The sequence below is a fragment of the Sus scrofa genome, chromosome 9 (genome assembly GCF_054392235.1).
Source record: "Sus scrofa isolate SSC_HxYL_T2T_F1_AM1 chromosome 9, Sscrofa_HxYL_maternal_Yorkshire_Landrace_v2.0, whole genome shotgun sequence".
Lineage (NCBI taxonomy): Eukaryota > Metazoa > Chordata > Mammalia > Artiodactyla > Suidae > Sus > Sus scrofa.
The window spans coordinates 17,947,180-17,968,609 of NC_139391.1; the positions used below are offsets into that span (position 1 = coordinate 17,947,180).

Below are 21,430 nucleotides of genomic sequence, written 5' to 3' on the forward strand. Positions count from 1 at the left end.
TAAAACTAATGCCTTTATTTTTATTTATTTATTTATTTTTTGGTCTTTTTGCCATCTCTTGGGCCGCTCCTGCGGCATATGGAGGTTCCCAGGCTAGGGGTCGAATCGGAGCTGTAGCTGCCAGCCTACGCCAGAGCCACGGCAACGCAGGATCGTTAACCCACTGAGCAGGGGCAGGGATCGAACCCGCCACCTCATGGTTCCTACTCGGATTCGTTAACCACTGAGACACTTTAATTGTTCTGAAAGTGTCTTCGATAGAATTTTTTTCCCTATCAGTCCAGGATCCAAGCAAGGTTTACTCATTGTATTTGGTTGTTATCATGTATTCAGTCATTATTAATCTAAAACAGTACTTTTTTCTTTAATGACATTGACTTTCTCTCTCTCTCCCCCCTTCCTTCCCTCCTTTCTTTTCTTTCTTTCTTTTTTGTTCTTTTCCTTCCTTTTTCCATTTTCTTCCTCCCTCCCGCCCTTCTTTCTTTTCTTTTTTAAGAGTTCAAACCAGACACTTATAGCAATATCTCCTTTCTAACTTTCAGGTAACCACTGATAATAAATTAAATATATGACTTCTACATATTTTTTCCACACACACATAAACAATATCCTCAGCTATATCCCTGATGTTAGAATAGTGCCTAGCACATGCAAGTGATTGAATATATTATATTTATATATTATATTAATATAATAATATACTTAGGTAGATCCATATAGTTCAAACCCATGTTATTTAAGAGTCAACTCTATCTAGGTTCAAAAACATATATACTTACTTACATATATAGTTATTATCTAAAAATAGATCAAATGGTACAGTGCTGTATAATTATTTGCTTGCTTTAACCATTAAAATGACTTTTTTATGAATAAATGTCCCTGATTGGACTCTAGGCCTTATGAGGGCAGTCCTAACCATTGTTTTAGCCCTCTTGTAGTCCTAAGATGTGGCACAAATTCCCTTCCTCACAAATCATGATGGCAGCTGATTGACATGTGCCCGATGAATCTCTTCTCTACTCTGAAGAGGCATTAGGGCTCCTATTCCTCTAAAAAAAGCATTATTTACCAGCTTACTAAAAAACTGGCGGACAATTCCAGTGGCTAATAATGAAGGAAAAGAAGACAAACTAGAAAGGAAAGTGATGAGAGAACCAGTGGAGGAGATATGCAGGACCCTGAAAAAAAGGCACTCAGCTTTCCTTAAAGGGTGGCGTTTTCCATGCTGAAGCTGCCATCTTGAATGTGGCCTCTTTTGTTAGCTGGGTCACACAACAGATAGCTTCAACTCTAAGAGTCAATGGTTTTATTAAAAAGTTTCTTTGTGGTCATTTGGAGAATTGGAAGAAGCAACAGAATGGGTTGAAAACTTTCCTGAAAAAACAAACTGCATGAAATCAAAGGACGTCCCTCATCTGGAATCACCTACCCTTCCTCACTGCCTTTGTTCCTTCAAGCGTACATCAGGGCTTCATAAATCAGCCAAGGCTGTGCACAGCCTTTTACCATCAATCCCAAGTGAATATTGTAAACATCAGAAAAATTTTCCATTTACACAGTCAGGGAGGTATTTTCAGTCATTTAACTTTTTTCTAATTACTAACAAATTCCCTCCTTTCAGCCCTCCCAATTTAGCGCACAGAAAGCAGTTCCCTGCAGAGAACAAACTCCCCAGCGAAGCCTGAGTTTCCATGGTTAGTTGCTGGGGCTCTGGGTATGAACAGAACTCCCAAAGTTAGAGGAAAAAACATCAAGAAATCAGGTGTCGCTGCCATGGTGTGCTTCCTAGCACAGAGCAGATGTTCAGTGAATAATGGCAAGGAGGGAGAAAGAATCTGGAGACAAGATATAAAAGAGAGAGGGACCAAAGAGGGAAGAAATTCAGTGAAACTGGTTTTCCTTAAACTGTGACCAGAAATTTGAATATGGAAGGAAGACGTTTACTAATAAAGATAATACTAGTAACCAAATATTGAGCAAGATGATACTGTGCTGGATTTATTGCAAATCCTCCCAAGAACTTTGCGGAGCTTAACTTTTTTTTTTTTTTTTTTTTGTCTTTTGCCATTTTTTGGGCCGCTCCCATGGCATATGGAGGTTCCCAGGCTAGGGGTCCAATCGGAGCTGTAGCTGCCAGCCTACGCCAGAGCCACAGTAACGCAGGATCCGAGCCGCGTCTGCAACCTACACCACAGCTCACAGCAATGCCGGATCGTTAACCCACTGAGCAAGGCCAGGGATCGAACCCGCAACCTCAGGATTCCTAGTCGGATTCGTTAACCACTGCGCCACGACGGGAACTCGAGCTTAACTTTTAAAATCAGGAAACAAGCAGAGAGAGGTTTAAAAGCTTCCAAGCCAACAGCTGGGGTAAGAGCTCTGGTTTGTGATACACAGACTATGCTTTCTCCCTATACTTTCTCCTCCTACAATACTTACTGGCTGCCTCCAGCCTCAGGCTGCAGGTGATGCTCTCTGACAGACACCTGTGCCAGGGTGTGCTGAATGGATATGTCTCCCTCCTCACCTATGCCCTATGCCCTGTATCACGAAAGAATGCCTCCTAACGGCAGTCCCAGCTCCAGCTAGTGGCTGTCATCACAGTGGGTCACTTGGCCTTTCCATCTCCCTAAACAGCCCCCTCCAGGCATATTATCAAAGTCCTGGTCTCGAGGGGCTGCTTCTTTCAGCCCTAATTGGTCAGTGCAGGGGCCAGCCACCCCTTAGCAGCTCCCCCACTTTGGTTATCAGAGCGAGCTCAACGATCCCCTGAGCATCTTAATCAAAACCTTTTACATTCCCGTGGTCAAGTTCGGCCCCTCTCCATCCAGCTCACTCCTTGAACTGTATGTACTTCACTCCACATTTGGGCTAGTTCCATGAAAGGCTGGCTGCAGGCACTGACTGCAGCAGGCTCGGCCACATCTGGTGAGAATGACCAGCACTAAATCAATATGGGGTGGGGGTGGCAGCAGAAGAAGGAGCAGCAGCCCTGGACGCTGATACTCTAACTCTCAAAATCCATCCGCCGCCCTAACAGTTGCCAGTATCAGAGGAAAATCGACAGACAAAACTAGCCCTTGCTGTTCTTGGCACTGGGAGCTCTAAGGAACCCAGACATGTAATTCCAGATTCTTTTAAATTTCCTTCTATCTTTTGCCTTTAAGATTTAGTTTTGCATGCAGCTTTTCTTTTGCCAAACACTCAGCCTCCTGGAAAACTTACCACACCCACTGCCCTGCGAAGTTGGGGTCCCTTATTCTCCATCCCCCCCACACACACCCCCCGCCGCCTCCCGTCCCCCTCAGGGTCTCACCTCCGAGATCCTCTCCAGTCCCTCAGCATCTGCGACTACATTCCCTTTGCTTCCGGCTTCCTTACCTTTCCTCTGCAGCTGTCTCTACTCCCTTCTCCTGCCGCTGATCTCTCTCGCCTTTCTCCTACCCCCTCCCCCTGACCAATCTGCCTTAATTTTCTTGATACATCCTTTTCCTCCCTTCTCTGGTTGATTTCTCCTGCTCTGTTAGGACGACAGACTCTGCGTTTACTACCTAATGCAGAGTTTCTGGAATTGGTTGCCCATTTGAAGTCTAAACTGACTTGCTTCGAGAGAGCCCTTTAATTATGCTAATAAAAAATAAAAAAGTTTTCTCATTCCAACATTAAACCTTGGGTTAGCTGTCAAATACAGGCAAATGGGAGGAGCTTGCTTTCCAACTGAAAGAAAATGTTCTCAGTTCCCCATTTCGAAATGTCATCTCAGGCTGTCTTGTTTATATTTAATGCTCTGTGACTCTGAGTCAAAGCCTTAAGTCAGGGTTTTTCTATGCTGGGCTTCTGGGAAAGCTCCCTAGGAGTTATAGGGTTGCAGAGCTGCTGTAAAACATTTTAAAAAACCCATTTGTTCTTGCCTAATGTAGAGCCCTGCCATATATATATATACACACCATGCATATATACCATATATATATATATTAAGGGACTGCCTGCATGTTCATCTTCCTTCTTAAAACAATCATTAGAAGCTGAATGTTCTAGACTTCAAGTTTGCCTCTGCATTTGCCCCTTGTTCCTTACCTGGCACCAGCTTGTCAATAACAGCTTAACTCTGGGTTTTGGAGCATATATGTGCAGTGTCCAAGGTTATATCACCTCTACGGTAAATTTTTTTTAAATTTATTTATTTACTTTTATTTTTTCCCACTGTACAGCATGGGGATCAAGTTATCCTTACATGTATACATTTTTCCCTCACCCTTTGTTCTGTTGCAATATGAGTATCTAGACACAGTTCTCAGTGCTACTCAGCAGGATCTCCTTGTAAATCTATTCTAAGTTGTGTCTGATAAGCCCAAGCTCCCGATCCCTCCCACTCCCTCCCTCTCCCGTCGGGCAGCCACAAGTCTACTTTCCAAGTCCATGATTTTCTTTTCTGTGGTATGGTAACTTTTATTTCTTACCCATCCTTTGTCAACAACTCATGCCTCTTAAAAGCATGAAAACATCACTGTGCTGATACAATTTCAGTTTGAACTTCAGATAAAACAAATACAGGGTTAAAGAAGCCCTTGGGGAAGAGTCACACTGCAGACACGTGAAATGACTGATGGGAAATGATGAATGTTAGATTAGATTATGCATGCATGCCATACGTTTGCTGGGAATGTATCAGTTCTAAATATCGCATCTCCTTAAAAATCGGGTATAATGAGAAAGTCAGGGAAACTAGGGAAAAGGTGTGTTTTTTTCCCCTCGATGAATAGGAGACAAAATAAATGTGCGCAAAAGCATAAATCCCTAAGGAAAAGTATGTGTGATTGTACAATGTGGTTTTCAGGATCATGTGCATAAAAGTATCTACTTATGTATGAAAACTGAGCTTTTGGTTTTCTGTTTGCTGGTTTATGGGTGTCTGGCCATGTAAATTTCCTTTCTGCAGCACTAATTCATTTTAGGATTAGTAAATGGGTAGGGTTCTCAAAGCAAAAAGCTTGTATTTGGCTTTCTGCCATCTATAAATTCCTTGCTAATACTGATGTTTATTAATGTTATTTCCTTAAAGAAAGTGAATTGTTCTGCAATTATTTATTTGTATGTATATGTATATTCACATATGTACCCTATGTATCAAAAGATAAATAGGTTAGATAATTCACTGTTTTAGATTAGTGCTTTTATGTCCCATTAGATGGCAAAATCCAGGCATAAGTGTATTTTAAAGAATGCTCAGTAGATGTGGCTCTGGCTCCTTCATTTCCTTTGGAATTTTGTGCTTTAGTCCCTCCATTTATTAAATAAACAAATATTGTGTGAGGTAGTCCATGAAGTCTCATTCAGAGTTGTAACTGTGATCCAGTCATGTGGTTCAAAAATATATATATACACATATATACTGTAAGATGTTTGATTCTGCAAAGATCTGTGTACCTATTTTGCCTCCCTCAATTTTAAAAGTCATTCATGTATTTACTTACTTGAATATTCTAGAAGCACTTCTTTGGGACTTAGCTATGTTTCAGGTCCAATGCCATGTCCCCGGGATACCAAGATCGCTTAGATACAACCTCTTTTTGAGGAGCTCAGGGTCTATAAGAGGATCTCCTACTTTATAAGATTTCATCTCAAAGACCTAATTGTAGAAAGTTTAAGTTTCCATGCAGAGAACTCGACATGTATCCATACCATTAAGTGCTGATAATAACGGGATATTTCACTTTGAAGAATTGTTTCCCTTCCTCTCTGTCTCCCTCCCTCTTCCTTCATCCACAGGGGGCAGTGCAAAAGAGGGACAAGGGTATGGGTTTTGTCCAGAAGATTTAGGGTTGGAATTTTGGCACTGTCTCTTATGCGCTGTCTGATCCCAAGCAAGTGACCTGCTCTGAGACTTCACTTTCACATCTACCAAGTCATGATGGGAATATCTACTTCAAAAAAGTTACAGAATCATATTGACTGAATAAATGATACATATAATAACCTACTCAATTAATGGCGGCTGTTATTTTCAACATGGGAAGCTGGAAAATACACTGGCTTTGTTTGATATATTTTTTAAATGAGTAAACCAACAGGGGCAGCTTTTTTGATCTGAACCTTCTCCAGACTCTTTAAATACTATCATCTGTGGCTGGAACCTCTGCTCAAGAGTTCTAAGACCAAGACATCTATGAGGATTCTAAGGGTACTAGAGAAATATGAGTCTGTATTAATCTGAACCATACAAAATTGGGAATATTTGACTTGACCTACAAAAATGGCAATTTTATATGGTTCACATAATACCACTACTGATACCACCAAAAGAAAATTTCAATTCTGTGCTTTTTAAGATGAATGGCATGTGAAATTTAAAAATTGGATTCTTTGGGGTAAAATAAATCAGCTTTTCCAGAGTAGTTTCAGAAGGTTCAAATTTGAGTTGGATTTTGTGAAAAATTTCAGCCTCAGGCAGTGGGGGAAGGGACATTAAAAAATCCATACATGTTGTTGGATATTAAGGAAAAGAGCAGATCTTTGACTATTTTAAGAGAATGGCATTAGGACTGTCAACTAAGGAGCTGAAAGTAATTCTGACTGTGATACATTACTGAGCAAAAAATATTAGAGGAAATTTAGTATAACAGCAAAAGAGAGAGACCCTTTTTCCCCCCCTCTATGTACTAGAGACAGAGGATTGGGAGTACGTAGGAGAAGTGGGAGAGGATGTGTGGGAGGAGAAGTGTTTAAAATGTTCAGAGGAAACTAAAATGAAGATAGGAAAATGTATGCTGGGGTACAGGTTTCCAAAAGCAGCTATTGAGACAAGTGCTTCCAGTGTTGTCATCAGCACTGGTTACTAGTAGCTTTTGAACTTCATCTATGCCGTCTGCTGGGATGGGGTTACTCTATCTTCTCAGTAGCCACATGTCATCCTGTCACCCTAGCCTTGGGAAGACCAGTTCAAATCCTACTTCTTCGATGAAATTTTCCTTAGAAAGTAAAGGGAATTTACTTCCTCTATCCTCAAACCTAAAGCAAAGACAAGTAGTTTTATTTCTTCTACTCCCTCCTCCCAAGTGTTTTGTAAAATGGATTATGTATGTGTCTAGGAGTAATGTGTGGGCTAAGAAATATATTTATACATCTGACACAGCCTTAGACTGTCAAGGCTACATTTATTGAATGCCTATAATGTGCCAGAGGCTGTGCCATCTATTGGAATCAATAAAAATTAAGACTTAGGTTTGATATCAGAGAGGTTACAGCCTTATGCAGTCACCTTTGAAATGTAAAATGTATTGATGCTATGAAAGACTCTACCATGCTTCTGAAATTCTTTCCTCATAGAGGATATTGGGAATTCTTTAATTCCACCATTTGAGATTCATTGCTTTGGCTTTAAGTTTCTAATACTATTAAAATCTCACTATCATTGGGATAAAGCTTTGCCTTTTCCCTGACATGCAACTTCAGTGTGAACTGCTGCATCTGATTTTTTTCAAAAATAGCTTTTCACTGAGGGAGGACAGAAAGAGTGTGAGGACCCTAGAATCCTAAGTACACACAGAGTGTGAAGAGGGAGAGAGTTCATGGATCAAAATTGTGGGAAATGGTTCAGAGGTCAACTTTCACCTGGCAGGGGCAGTGTCACGGGGCTGAGATGGGATGGTCACCAGAAGGCCAGTGTCCATTGCCTTTAGAGCAGTTCGAGGCTGGCTCACAGAGCTGTGAACACTGGCACTGCTAGTGTTACTGCCAAAGAAGACAGGACCACCTACTACCCCCTCTTGTCAGGCACCATGCTGAGTGTTCTAAATCCTGGCATATTTAAGTCCCATACTAATCCTTTGAGGTAGGAATGAGTCCTATTTTGCAGATGGGATGATTTAGTTTAGGGAGACTAAGAAAATGTCGAAAGTTCTCATAGCTAGTTTAACCAGCTAGTTCTCAAGCTGGGTTTAAACATCTTTCTGGTTGCAAAGCCAACATTTATCCCTCTTTTTGCTCTTTGGGAAATAAAGGAATCTAGTCAACTTTAACAGCCAAATGCTATTCCAAGGGAAATAATTTCAAAGGAATGGCCACATGAGGACAAGCTTATGACGCAACAGATGAAGAAAACTTGAATGTGAGAACAAATTTTATTTCCACCATTTTCAAGAATAGAAACAAATATTCTTGATAGGATCCTTGGAGATTTCATAAAAAAGTCTATCCCTTGCAGGAATACTTTCTCCCAAGCCATATGGTTGGTCAGCTGAACCCTGCTGACTACCTACCATTAGCGAAATGAAACCCTATCACGCTTACCACCCACCTCCCCCTGCCTCTTCCTTAGCACAGGGAAGGGCTGCAGCAAATGCTTCATAATATGAGAAAAGGGAGACTCTGAGCTGAGTGATCTATTTAAGATACCTAGGCATTATGTGGTAGAAACAGGATTTGAAAACAAACCTGTCAGATTCACAACTCTTTTTTCTAGCTACTGTCTCTTTGGATTATGATACATTTTCTGGGGCAACATAAATAAGTCAATATTCATTTCTACAGAAAGGCTTTGCAAATGCTTTAACAACACAGCAACAAGAAACAGCCAGCATTTATTAGACCCTTTCATGTGCCAAGTGTGATGCTAAACACACATGCATTATTTTGATTCTTCTCCCTAACAGCCCTGTAGGTAGACGCAGTCAGCATTTTGTCAATGAGGAAACTGAGGCCAAGAAGTAAATTGCCCAAGTCCACCTAGAGTCAGAATCCAGATCTACTTTTTCCTCTCTGTGTATATACTCTTATTTTTACATTACAGAAGCAGTTACAACTTTTTTATGCTATATAATTGAACAGAGGTATAAGCTGGCCAGAACAAAATAATTGGTATGTACCTAAAAGAATTAGGATTTGTTTCTTTTTTTTTTCCCCCAGGCTAGGATAAGAATTTCTATAACACAATAAACACCTACCTCATAGATTCTTTTGAACCAAATGGCAGGTACATATATATAGAAGATAAGTGCTCATACATTGGAGGCACCAAAAACACCTCCTTTGATGCAATTTCTTAGGATTGTAGAAAAATAAGTATCATCTGACATCTGGATGCTAAATAAAAGAGCTGGAGGGCTAAATAAACGGGGGGGCACACTACCCACTTTCCTGTTTCCAGCTTTTAGGGTTCAGGCTTATTTATAGGTTTAACATATACAGTCCCATACCTACTGTCTCTTCTTCAATAGCTTTAGGATGTAGTTTTAAAAAGCTTGAGCGCTTGAGGTCCTTCTGAAGTTTTTAGGTGGTTTCTGCACCTTTTTTTTTTTTTTAATTTTCAAGGGGTTTCCTTGTCAAGGGACAGCTTTCCCTTTATAAGGTCTATCATACCATTCCCTCCCAGGGCTCCTGGGATACTGAGGAGCACTTCTTCCGTAGAGGTCCTTCATGGTGGTGAAAACTGGATGTGCTCTTCCACGAGCCTTCCAGATCCTTTGGGTGAAATCAGCTACAGCGAGGCCAGTGGCCCGAGAAATAGTTAACCCTTGAACACTGTGGGGGTGAGGGGTCCTAGCACTCGGTGAAGCTGAAAATCCACCTATAGCAAACGGTCAGGCCCTCCATATAGGTAGTTCCTCCTTATCCATGGTTTTGCATCCAAGGATTCAATCTGCTGTGTGTAGATAGTGCAATACTGCAGTATTTACTAGTGAAAAAAATTCACGTACGAGTGGACCTGCAAAGTTCAAACCCGTGTTGTTCTGGGGTCACCTGTACTACCTCTGCATTCTAATAATCTCACAGGCATTGAACATTTTCCCACGCTCATGATCTTTATCCGTTCCTATATCTGATTCAGATCCTTCAGGGGGCCACCAGCAATGTGAACTCCACCCCCCCCCCCCCAGGAACACTTGAGTCTCCAAGCTCTCCATCATCCACCCATGACAGCTGTTTGAGTGGATATCAAGGTTCTGCCCCGTCAAGGAAGGGAAATTGGGCAATGTCCAGGTTACAGCCACTTATAACACAGTGCTGGGGAAATTCATTCAATTGCCAGGCTATGTAAGACATTCACCGGTTTAGAAACAAGAAACAGTTTGCCATGGGGACTGTATTGGGTAGTATGGGAAATCATTAAAGGTAGTCTGGTTTCAACAGATTAAGGGATGTGTCTCCTTTTTCCTGGTGTGTACCTGCCATGATAATCATTCAGCTGGAGTTTGCAGTGGCAAGATAATCTTGCTGGAAACAACAGTGGGCATTTTCATAAAATGACTGCCATGTTTAAGATCTATGGTCTCACTCTCCTGTTTGCCTCTGTCAACATCCACCAAGGCAAATTCATCTCTCAAGCCTTAGCAAAAAATGGTGAAGGCATAGCCCATGTTGACTGATTCAGTTCCTATAACGGAGAATTTTATTCTGATGAATGACCTCCTTGGAAGTAAAATTCATTATAAATTCATGGGCAAAGGGGGTGAAGGGCAGCGGGATGCCTGCTGCCTGCAGGGGACACTAAGCCATCCCCAGGTGAAGAAAATCTGTCCCTGCAGTGCCCACTCTCCAGCTGGCCCTTAGGGCTCCCTGGGACCAGCTCATGTCTGCTTACGCAAGAGGTGGAGGAAGAGACGGGAGACTGGCTCATTGAGTGGGAAGCAGGAAGTCTCTGAAAATTTAACATCCCCTCATCTTGTTACTGTGCAGGGCCATGCCCACCACGTGGGGTGCAGGGTGGTGGTGGGGAGACCTCCACCAGGACCTCATTCAGGCTTACGGAAGGACTTCTCCCATCTGCTCAAATTAAGGCAGTCAAGGGGCTTCTTCTCTAGCAAGGGAATCCTGGAGTGACTGTTTTATGAACCCATGTTGGCTTCCACATATTCCATGTGTAATAAGCCAACCCAGGTCCCTGGAATTACTCATTTTCTATTTGTAGTGTGGATGCCAAGTCATGCCCACACTTTCTGATTCCAGAGCCAAGAAGCTTAAGCATGTCTATGTCTAACGCCATCTCCCCTGATCTCACTTTTTTCAAGATATCCCGGTTTCTCTTTCGCCCTCTAACATATCTTGTACGTTCATCCTCTTGTGTTGCTTCTTGATTCCTTTATAAACATGCAGCAACTAGAATGGAACACATAACCCTAGGAAGGGTCTAATCAATGTGAAGGCCAGAAGCTTGTCCCCTTTCTCGGTGCCAGCATCATATTTCTGTGAATACATTCTAGGTAAATGTTTTGACATCATCATCAGATGGCTATCTTTGGCTATCTTATTTTATTTTATTTTATTTTATTTTATTTTTTGCCTTTTGTCTTTTTAGGGCTGCACCTGGCGCGCATGGAGATTCCTAGGCTAGAGGGTCAAATCGGAGCTGTAACTGCTAGCCTATGCCACAGCCACAGCAACGCAGGATTCGAGACTCATCTCTGACCTGCACAGCTCATGGCAACGCCAGATCCTTAACCCACTGAGCGAGGCCAGGATTGAACCCACGTCCTTATGGATGCTAGTTGGGTTCGTTAACCACTGAACCATGACGGGAATTCCCAGATGGCTATCTTGAGGTCACCTAAAGCCACAAGATCACCAGCTAAGGAGCTGCTGCCATATGTCTCCTTTCTAAATTGGTGCAATTAATTTTGAGAACTGTATTCTCCCAGACTGTCTGCCTTACAAAGACAGACAGTCCTTGTATGTGTATGTGTGGTAAATGTAAGCACTCAACAGGTATTTAAAGCAGTTTGCTTTCTCATGGATACTTACTAGATTAACACCTCTTGAACCTCAGTTGTTTTTTTCATTGGAAAATGGGAAAAGAATATATTCTCTGCCAATGCTGTGGGAGGTTGAAATGAGATAATGTGCAAAATGTGAGATGATGTTATTATCTCAGATAATCTAGGTTTTAATATCACATCAGAAAGGTAATTATAACTTGCTAAACCCATAATCACAGAAACTAAAGGCTTTAACTATCCCAAACATAAGATCATCTGTCCAGATTTTAACAAGGAATATATATTTATAATTCTTTTTTTCCCTTTAAAAAGATGTTTTGGGTTGGCTTTCATGCCCTCTAGTGGTTGGTAAATGGAAGACATAACTACAATTTTTACAATTATATTTTTAAGATGCTAGGCACAGTCTTAAGACATTCTTCAAATACTGTTAGGTTACACGCATTCCTGTCAGCTGTAATCCTTAGGGAGTCAACGTATAGGGACTGTGTCTAACATTGTATCCAGCACAATATGGATATACAATGCCATGCATTATTTTACTAGGTCTTCACTCAGAATCTATTGATTTAAAAATAATCAACTTTAGGGAGTTTCCTTCATGGCTCAGTGGTTCACGAACCTGACTAGGATCCATGGAGATGCAGGTTCGATCCCTGGCCTGGATCAGTGGGTTAAGGACCCGGCATTGCTGTGAGCAGCGGTGTAGCTTGCAGATGCGGCAAGGATCTGGTGTTGCTGTGGCTGCAGCTGGCAGCTATAGCTCCGATGGACCCCTAGGCTGGGAACCTCCATATGCCATGGGTGTGGCCCTAAAAAGCAAAAAAAAAAAAAAAAAAAAAAAAAAGAAGTTAATCTCATTCTTTCGTGAAATATTTATAGGAGAGCTATCATGTGTCAGGCAAACAAGAGAGATGTGGTCCTGGCTTACAATCTAGGGAGGAAAACGCAGTGTCAAATATGTCATCACATGTTAGCGGGGTAAGTGCTGCAATAGGGCGAGTACTGGGTAAATGAGTCCATTAAGGGGATCCCCAGCCTGGGGGCACTTCTGTGTGTGTGTTGAGAGGCTGGGGTGGAGATCGTGAAAGAGGGTGTCTACAGAGTGTAACAAGTAATCCGAGATCTAAAGGATGAGTAGAAGAGAGTTATTCAGGAGAAAGGGAGGAGAGGGGAGAGGGTTTGAAGGATTAAATAAGGGCAGGTAATGGAGGAAGAAGGGGGTTTTAGAGATGAGGCTGGACAAGCTAAAAAAAAGCTGTACTGAGGAATTTTGGCTTTATATTCATGGTTAAACGATAACCAGTAGACTCTGAAAAAGCATGAAGGCATGCCTTTGACTTTTCAGTTTTTGTTTTTTTTTGTTTTGTTTTGCTTTTTTAAGGGCTGTACCTGTGGCACATGGAAGTTCCCAGGCTAGGGATTGAATCGGACCTGCAGCTGCCAGCCACAACCACAGCCACAACAACGTGGATCTAAACTGTGTATGCAGCCTATACTACAGCTCATGGCAGCACCGGATCCTTAACCTACTGAGGATGCCAGGGATTGAACTGCATTTTCATGGATACTAGTCGGGCTCATTTCCACTGAGCCACAACGGGAACTCCCAACTTTTCAGTTTTTAAAAATTATGATTATTTAGAGGAAAATCTTTAGTTATTAGTCATAGATTAATTGTTTGAAACCTTCAGCACCTTTCAAATACATACATTCCTAGAATGTAGGAGCTGGAAGGGACTTCTGACGTCCTGAATTTCCATCCTCTCACTGTGCAGGTGTTGGAAGGAGGGGGACGGTCAGGGGGCATTGAGGGGCTGCCTTGGGAGCTATTCACTTTTTCCACCCTAGCCTAGTGCCCAAATTCCTCAGTCCAGGTCAGAGGCCTGACAAGTCTCCTACATCTCCTGGCTTGCTGATTTGGATTCTTCAGAATTCTCAGGCACCCCCAGCTTTTCACCTCTGCACTGGACTTGATGCTCTTCCTTTGTGGCCTGATGAAAAGGTGGTTTGTCTTAGACTTGTCGCAGGGAGGGTCTCAGGGGCCTCTCATTTCTCAGGAATCACCCATCAGGCTTTGCCTCCTCTATGAAGTTCCCCTGTCTCTCTGTACTTTTTTTCTTCACTCTGTGTGACCTACTCATGCTTCTCTTAGACTACAAAGAGTCTTGTGGACATGACACATGGCTTAGGGTTCAGCACATCCTGGAGAACAAGGTCACACAGGCCCTGACAACCTCTATCAAGTTTCCTAGAAACAGGGATTGGTGGAGAAATGAAGGGAGTGGGATGTCATATTTCCTAACAGAAGCTTTAAGTGGATGTCGGTAAGGGAATGAAAGAGTATTACCTTAATAGTAAGTATCAGATCTTTTTCTCAGGGGAATGAAAATGAGTTTAGAAAATACAATGATGAGCTACATTAGGTGAAAGGAGCTGTATTTTTAATGAGAAATGACCATGAATTGGAAGGTAATATGAGATTAGAGAAGCAAGATCTGGAAGCAGAGGGGTGGGGGACGGCTGGGAAGAGAGAAAGCTGGGCGGCATGGCGAGTGCCCTAAAGATTTTAAAACCAGAGGTCTATGATGCTTGTTTTAAAATGCTACATGTTTGATGCAAACATGGCCATCTTTTTGAACTGTAAGCACTGTCTAGAACATAAAGGAGATGCTAACAAACACTCTGTAATAGTTGTTCTTGATACAGAGAGTGCGCTTTTCTGTGATGTCTAACTAACACCACTAACTACCTCATACCCATTTATGCTGATCACGGAGGTGGATTAAAAAAATGAAAGAAAAATAGAGTTTCTGCTCTCTTGAATTCCATCATAAATCTGTGGGAATGATAAAAATACATGACAAATTGGTCACAGCTTAGTGCAGTGTCTGTTGCACATGCAATCCAAGAGATGCAGGCAATAAATGTTTCTACAGTTTGGATCACAGCCTCGTTTTCAGCGGGGTCCGTCAGGAACATTTCCCTTCAGGGTAGATTTTGAACAGAGCAAAAATAACAAGCAATTAAATTATATGGGAGATTAACTATTGGCCCTTCACTGACCCCTCTTTTTCTCTCCTTCAAGCATGAGAGTCATCGATCAGTTTATGTTCAAGAAGGAGCAATATTTTTCATTTTGAGCTTTTCTCAAGCAATCTTGGCTCAACAGGGCTCCTGGCTGATTCTCGGTGCTTTGTTACTTTGAAAAATGGTACTCTCAATAAAAGGAGAAAAAAAAAAAGGCAACAAAGCCATAAATGTTACTTTCATATTTTAATTCACTTTTTATTCTCTGAATTATACTTCAAAAGCCTAGCATTAGAAACAATTTTAATACAAATAAAATCAATGGTACAAAACCTCAGCAAACAGGCCAGACGTCACTGATCTATGCAAAATCTTTTACTGCCATCTTGTGGAATCTCAGGGAATAACCCCAGTCGCTATGTTACTCGTATCTTGGAGTACTAGCCAGGGCCATAGGCCACAGTATATGAAAATAATTGAGAGAATGTATAAGAGAAGCTAAATATCCAGGTTCCCATTTAGTTTTATCATTTTGGAGGCACTATTTAATTTCTCTGTGGCTCAGTTTCTTTGTGAAAGTGAGTATTATACATAAGGGTGCATCCCTTTTCTGTGTCAAGATTGCTTTGAAACTTAAAACCATAAAATCCCTCCGTAAATCATAAAGCAACTATCCAGGAACAGTGACTTATCATCCTTGTTATCATGTAGTACTACTAGACTGATGATACCTAAGCATTCTGCTTTTAACAAGGTCAAGGCGATTCAGACTGAGTATCAGACCTCATTCTGAAAGCGCCATTTGTTCTCAGTACATGAAAATAGAGTAGCAGGAAAAAAGTGTCTAAGAAAAGAGAGGCTGGAGTTCCCATTGTGGCACAGTGCTAACAAACCCAACTAGTATCCATGAGGATGTGGATTCAATCCCTGGCCTCACTCAGTGGATTAAAGGATCCGGCATTTCTGTGAGCTGTGGTGTAGGCTGCAGACATGGCTCAAATCTAGTGTTGCTGTGGCTGTGCTGTAGGCCAGCATCTGTAGCTCCGATTCAACCCCTAGCCTGGGGAACCTCCATATGCCATGGGTGTGGCCTTAAAAAAAAAGAGAGAGAGACCACATATCCAGGCTTTCATTTCATTGTATCGCTTTGGATGCACTATTTGACTTCTCTGGCTTTCAGAGTGATTTGTCTTATCCTTGGAGATCTCAGGACAAGAGGTGCTCCCAACAAAAAGGATCCCTGGAGGCTGTTTCTCCAGAAGCCTCTCTGGGGCCTGGGGACTGCAGAAAGGGGGTCTTTTCTTTTTCCTGCTTTGCTGATGTGCAGGTGGGTCCTGACATTCCAAAAGTACAGCGGATATGCAGTCTGGAAAGAGCTTCTTCCAGAATAAACCTTGGGGTACCCTCCACCGATCCATACCTCAGTCATTCTCTTAGAAGCTCTGCATCTTGGTTTTCTCTCTTTCAAACAACACTTCCCCTGGAGAACTGAGGCAATATGTTGGCTCACAGGTGGCAGAGGCAACTTCAAAAAATCATCTGAGATTTCAGGGAAAGACCTGGAATAAACCTTTAAAGGCTTTCCCTTCCCCCCAGGGAATGTTTCTTCAAGTGCTTTCATTCACTAAAATATCCACCCCTCACAAACACCTCTGTGTGCCTAGCACTGGGTTAGACCCTGCGATGCAGTTGCAATCAAGACACACCACCATCCTCAAGGAACTCACAATCCGTTAAGGAAAATATTCATGAAGACAAGATCAAAAGAACACAGGATATCACTGAAACATGGAGACAGAGGGTTGGGAGGAAGGGGAGGCCTTTTCTTCCTATTTCTGAGTCCTACTTATGGGACTTCAGTAGGCCCTTTGGTTCTGCCTCCTTCCTAGTCAATAAATTTCTCCCTCCTCTGAACTCTTGAAGTTCTTAACTAGAATAACTAATTCATCTCAAGTGCCTTGCCTAGTTAGTTCTCACCAAACCCGTCTCTAGTCTCACTTCTCTACCTGGAATTTGATTTTAATAATTAAAATGACATTTATAATTGATAATCACATTATGATTTCAAACATTACTTTTATTCTTCCCTTTCTTTCTTTCTTTTTTTTTTTTTTTTCTTTTTGCTTTTTAGGGCTGTACCCACGGCATATGGAGGTTCCCAGGCTGGGGCTGAATCAGAGCTACAGCTGCTGGCCTATACCACAACCACAGCAAAGCCAGATATGAGCTGTGTCTGTGACCTGCACCATAGCTCACGGCAATGCCGGATCCTTAGCCCACTGAGCAAGGCCAGGGATTGAACCCACAACCTCATGGCTTCTAGTTGGATTCATTTCTACTGCACCACAATGGGAACTCCTATTCTTTCTTTTCTGATAGTAAAAAAAAAAGTTTAATTAAAAACATGATCTAAGCATTTACTATATGTGAGGAATTCAGGTTTTAGAAATTCTCAGCCTTCAGTTTTTGGACATAATTTCAGAACATAAACTCCCTCCCACCAACCTCCACCTGGTTTCAAAATGGGAATTTCCATGGGGATAGCGTGAAACAGCATTTTCTACAGGTGAACAATTTTATCACCTGGAGCAGTTGGAGCATCTGTCTGGCTTTGTTCCCTTCTCCTGCCCAAGAGTCTCTTCATCTCCCCTGCATCCTCTTGCAGTTCCTTTGCCCCTTCACATGGTCTTACTTAGGAATTTGTCTTCATCCTCTTTGCTCCTATCTCTCTAGCCTGGAGGCCCTGGAGGGCAAAGATGCTGCTATCTAACTCTCTATTCCTGAGGCCTGGCTTGTCGAGATCTTCATAGGGGTCTCAGAGGGGTTCCATTCCCATTCTGGACGTGCCTTTCCTCTCCTTTCCAGCAGCCTGCATGAGTCAGGCGGGTGCCCTGACTTACACACCAGCTGGGAAGTTCACATGTCATGACCGTGATTTCTTCTGCTTCAGCTCCTGCAGTTGCCAATGCTCTGAACTTGGGCAGAAGTTAGGAAGCCAAGCAAGGGCCAAAGCTGCCCTTGGGACTTTGGGGAGGTAGAAAGAGAGAAGTCGAGTGTGCCTGGGCAGAGTGCTGCTGAGGGGGCGCTCAGTGACCCCCTCACGTGTCAGTCACGAGGACAGTTACTGCATGTCTTGAAGTGAATGGTGGTGGCGGGAATAGTAACAATGATGCTGGTGAGGAAGACAAGGGGATACTTGATACCAAGGAATCCATCATTGCTGCCTTTAAACAACACCACAGCAGGACGAGAAGCCTGAAACAGGTGGTTGTTCCTTTCTATCACATCAGCCGTGCATTATAGCCATGCTCTTGTCCTATCTCTCCTCTCAGTTATCACCCGTGAAGGCGGGGGTCAAGGTCTTATTCACCTCTCTCCTCCCTACAGCACCTAGCATAGCACTTGACAGTCATGTTTTCATTACCGAGCACTTATGAAGCGCCAGGTCCTGTTCAGGCTCTGGGAACACAGCAGTTAATAAAACGGATCACTAGGAGACACTGAATAAATCAAAGAATTAAAAAATAAGAATTGCAGTCATGTACATGAAGTATATTCCACCTCTTCCCCTCCTCCCATCTCTCTTTCTCTAAATATGTATATATGCATATATATTCACATGTATATGTACGTGAACTGATAAATAAAACAGCAATTTTCCCCTTTCTACTAGATCATTCCCACCAACATATAAACACTGTTATAAAAACAAACTCTATCCTCCAGTGACCATCCTAATTCATTCCCCTTTTCAGCAAAACTCAGAGGAGGTATCTGTACTCATTGTCCTTAATTTCTCTCCTTTTATTACCATCAAAATCTGCCTCATGCAGATTCCCATCCCACTGTGCCACAGAAACGACTTTTTCATTCCATCAGTAAGTTCCATGCTATTAAATTCCGCAGTTAATTTTCAGTTCCCATCTTAAAGTGACTCACCAACAATGTTTTTAAAGCAGTTGATTCCACTCTCTGGAAATACTCTCTGTTGTTAGCTCCCAGGGTCCCACTTGATTTCTTCCTACTGTACTGGCTGCTCCTTTCAGTTCCCTGTGCTGGTTCTTCCTCTCCTCCCTAAGGATGGCCTTGGCACACACCAGCGCTCAGTCTGTCTCTACCTCCGTGACCTTCTCCACCTGTAGGAGCATCTCTTTTCAACTACCAGTATCTCTGTGTCATTTTCAGTAAGCAACTTACTTGGACAACCCTGGCGTCATCCTTCACATCTTCCTGTCTCCCTTACCCCACATCTGATCTTTTAGGAAACCTGTTAATGGTCCCTTCTCAACCTATCCAGAATCATTCCTCACCTCCTCCACTCCACCACCACTGTCCATCCTCCATATGCTCTCTAATGCGGATGGATTATTCAGGCAGATTCCTAGCTTGCCTCCTGCTTCCAGCTTGTCCCTGGATATCTGTGGTCAAGCAGCGGCCAGAGTGATCCTCTTACAATGTAGGTGAAATCATGTCCTGTCGCTGTGCTCATGATCCTCCTATAGCTCTTCCTTCTCTCAGAGGAAAACAAAGCTCTTACAGAGTCTGTGCTCTCTGTGACCAACCCATGAATTCTCTGTTCTCACCTCCTACCTCCCTCCTCTGCCTCCAGTCCCACTGAAGTGGCTTCCTCAAATACACAAGGTAAGCAACTTACATGGAGCTCTTTCTTCTGGAATTGCCTCAGAGATCTGCAGGGCCCACTTTCCCTCTCTTGACTCTTTGCTAAAATGTTCTCTGAGTGACATCTATCCTGACCGCCCGACTTAAACTTTCAACTCCTCTCCCAGTACCCATTAGAATGTGAGAATGTGAGGTGACAGTTTTCTTTCTTTTCTTTTCCTTTTCTTTCTCTTTCTTTCTTTCTTTCTTTCTTTCTTTCTTTCTTTCTTTCTTTCTTTCTTTCTTTCTTTCTTTCTTTCTTTCTTTCTTTCTCTCTTTCTTTCTTTCTTTCTTTCTCTCTCTCTTCCACCCTTCCTTCCTTCCTTCCTTCCTTCCTTTCTTCCTTCCTTCCTTTCTCTCTTTCTTTGTTTCTTTCTTTCTCTCTTTCTTTCTTTCTTTGTACTTATATTCCTAGCATTTACAGTAGTGCCTTGCATATAGTGTCTGTTGAATAAACTTGTTGCATGAATGAATAAATGGTCAGTACTCATTAGGCTCTGTGCCAATGGCTTAAATATATTATTTTACGTAATGGTCAAAACCAGGCTGATAGGGGTTAGCATCCCTGTTTTACAGATAAGGAAATTAGTGTCCTAAGAGATTATACTGATCAAGCTCATAAAGCTGGGAAGTAGTGGGATGTGAGATTTGAATTCGTCTGAATTTCAAGGTCAGCCTTTCTCTACTCCCACTTGTTGCCTCTCTAGGCTTAGTTACCTTACAACCCAGCTGTACGTCAGTGAATATGCGGCCTGATTCTCATTTTTATATGTTTACTTTGATCTTAATGGCAGACCGTTCTCCTGTCTACAGCTTGTCACGTCTAAGCCATGGTTATCTGTGTTCATACTGTGCGTAGCTGCTCACACCCCAAAACAATGAGAAGGAAAGGCTTTTCGTTTTCTCCCATGCCCAACCCCCTTCCAAACACCCACTGGAAAAGCTTACACCCAGCCTCTGTGCCTTTGCCTACACTGTTCCTTCCAGCTGGAATGTTTGCCTTTCTTAATTCATGGCAACAAATGTCCCTGAGCAGCATAGGGCTTTAGGCACTGGGGCCACTGTCCCTTCCCTCAAGAAGTTCTTGGGCTTTATCTGGAAGAAATAGACAGGAGAATAAATAATTCACCTACTCTGTGCCAGGGACTTCCTTAGAGGAAGAACCACAGCACTGTAGGGCTCTGTTTATGGTGGGGAGGGAAGGCTTTGAGGGGAGGAGGCTGCCCAGGAAATCATGCCCCTCCCATCTGTCTAACTGCAGGGCCCTCTGCTGCTTCTGCACTTCTTTCAGAGTGTGTCACACAAAGTGTTACATGGCTGCTCTCTAAAGCTGTGAAGTAAGGATGCATGGGTGGGTGGGTGTGCCTGCATGTGTGCATATATGTACATGTGCTCTGTACAGTGCTGGGCCCATAAAGGCCATCCATAAATGCACCTTAACTGGCAGAAAGGTCAATGGAATTCTCTCCCTCCTGCCTTTAGACCCTTTCGACATAGATATAGTGACAAGGAGAAGAGTATTAGGCAGTGTGTGTGTGGGGGTGTAGGGAGAACGTGGATGCTCAGACCATCCCACTGGATGCCCAGTGGGAACCCCCAGCAGCGCTACAGCCAGGGTTGCTTGTCGCTGGAAATAGATGGTGGTTCTCTTCAGATGACTGATTCCTACCTGTCTTTAAAATACAACCCACTATTAATTTTCCTGGAAATCTTCCCTGGATTTCCCAAGAGACTAATTCAGCAAGCCTTTTGTGGTCAATCCTGGAGAGAAGACTTTGAATTGAGTGTGAGAAGGGGCAAGGGGAGGGAGGTATTTATTGTGTACATCTAGGGGTAGATACTTCACATGGTCTGATTTCTATTATCCTACTGGGTAAAATTCAGGAAGTTTATATAACTTGACCAAGACCACACAGTGAGTAAAAGGTGAAGCTGGGGCTGGACCCTAGGACTGCCTGAGTGTTGTTTTTCTTTCTTTCTTTCTTTTTTTTTTTTTTTACTTTTTAGGGCCATACCTTTGGCATATG

The 21,430-nt window shown here is 42.6% G+C and overlaps 1 protein-coding gene and 1 pseudogene across 51 annotated transcripts in view; both read right to left on the reverse strand.

Moving 5' to 3' along the window:
• DLG2 (discs large MAGUK scaffold protein 2) overlaps window positions 1-21,430 on the reverse strand; it is a 1,974,117-nt gene that overhangs the window by 345,637 nt on the left and 1,607,050 nt on the right. The window lies entirely within an intron of this gene.
• LOC110262215 (L-lactate dehydrogenase A-like 6B) lies at window positions 4,427-10,715 on the reverse strand (annotated as a pseudogene). The gene has a single exon (XR_014814828.1). The product of XR_014814828.1 is annotated as an L-lactate dehydrogenase A-like 6B (transcript).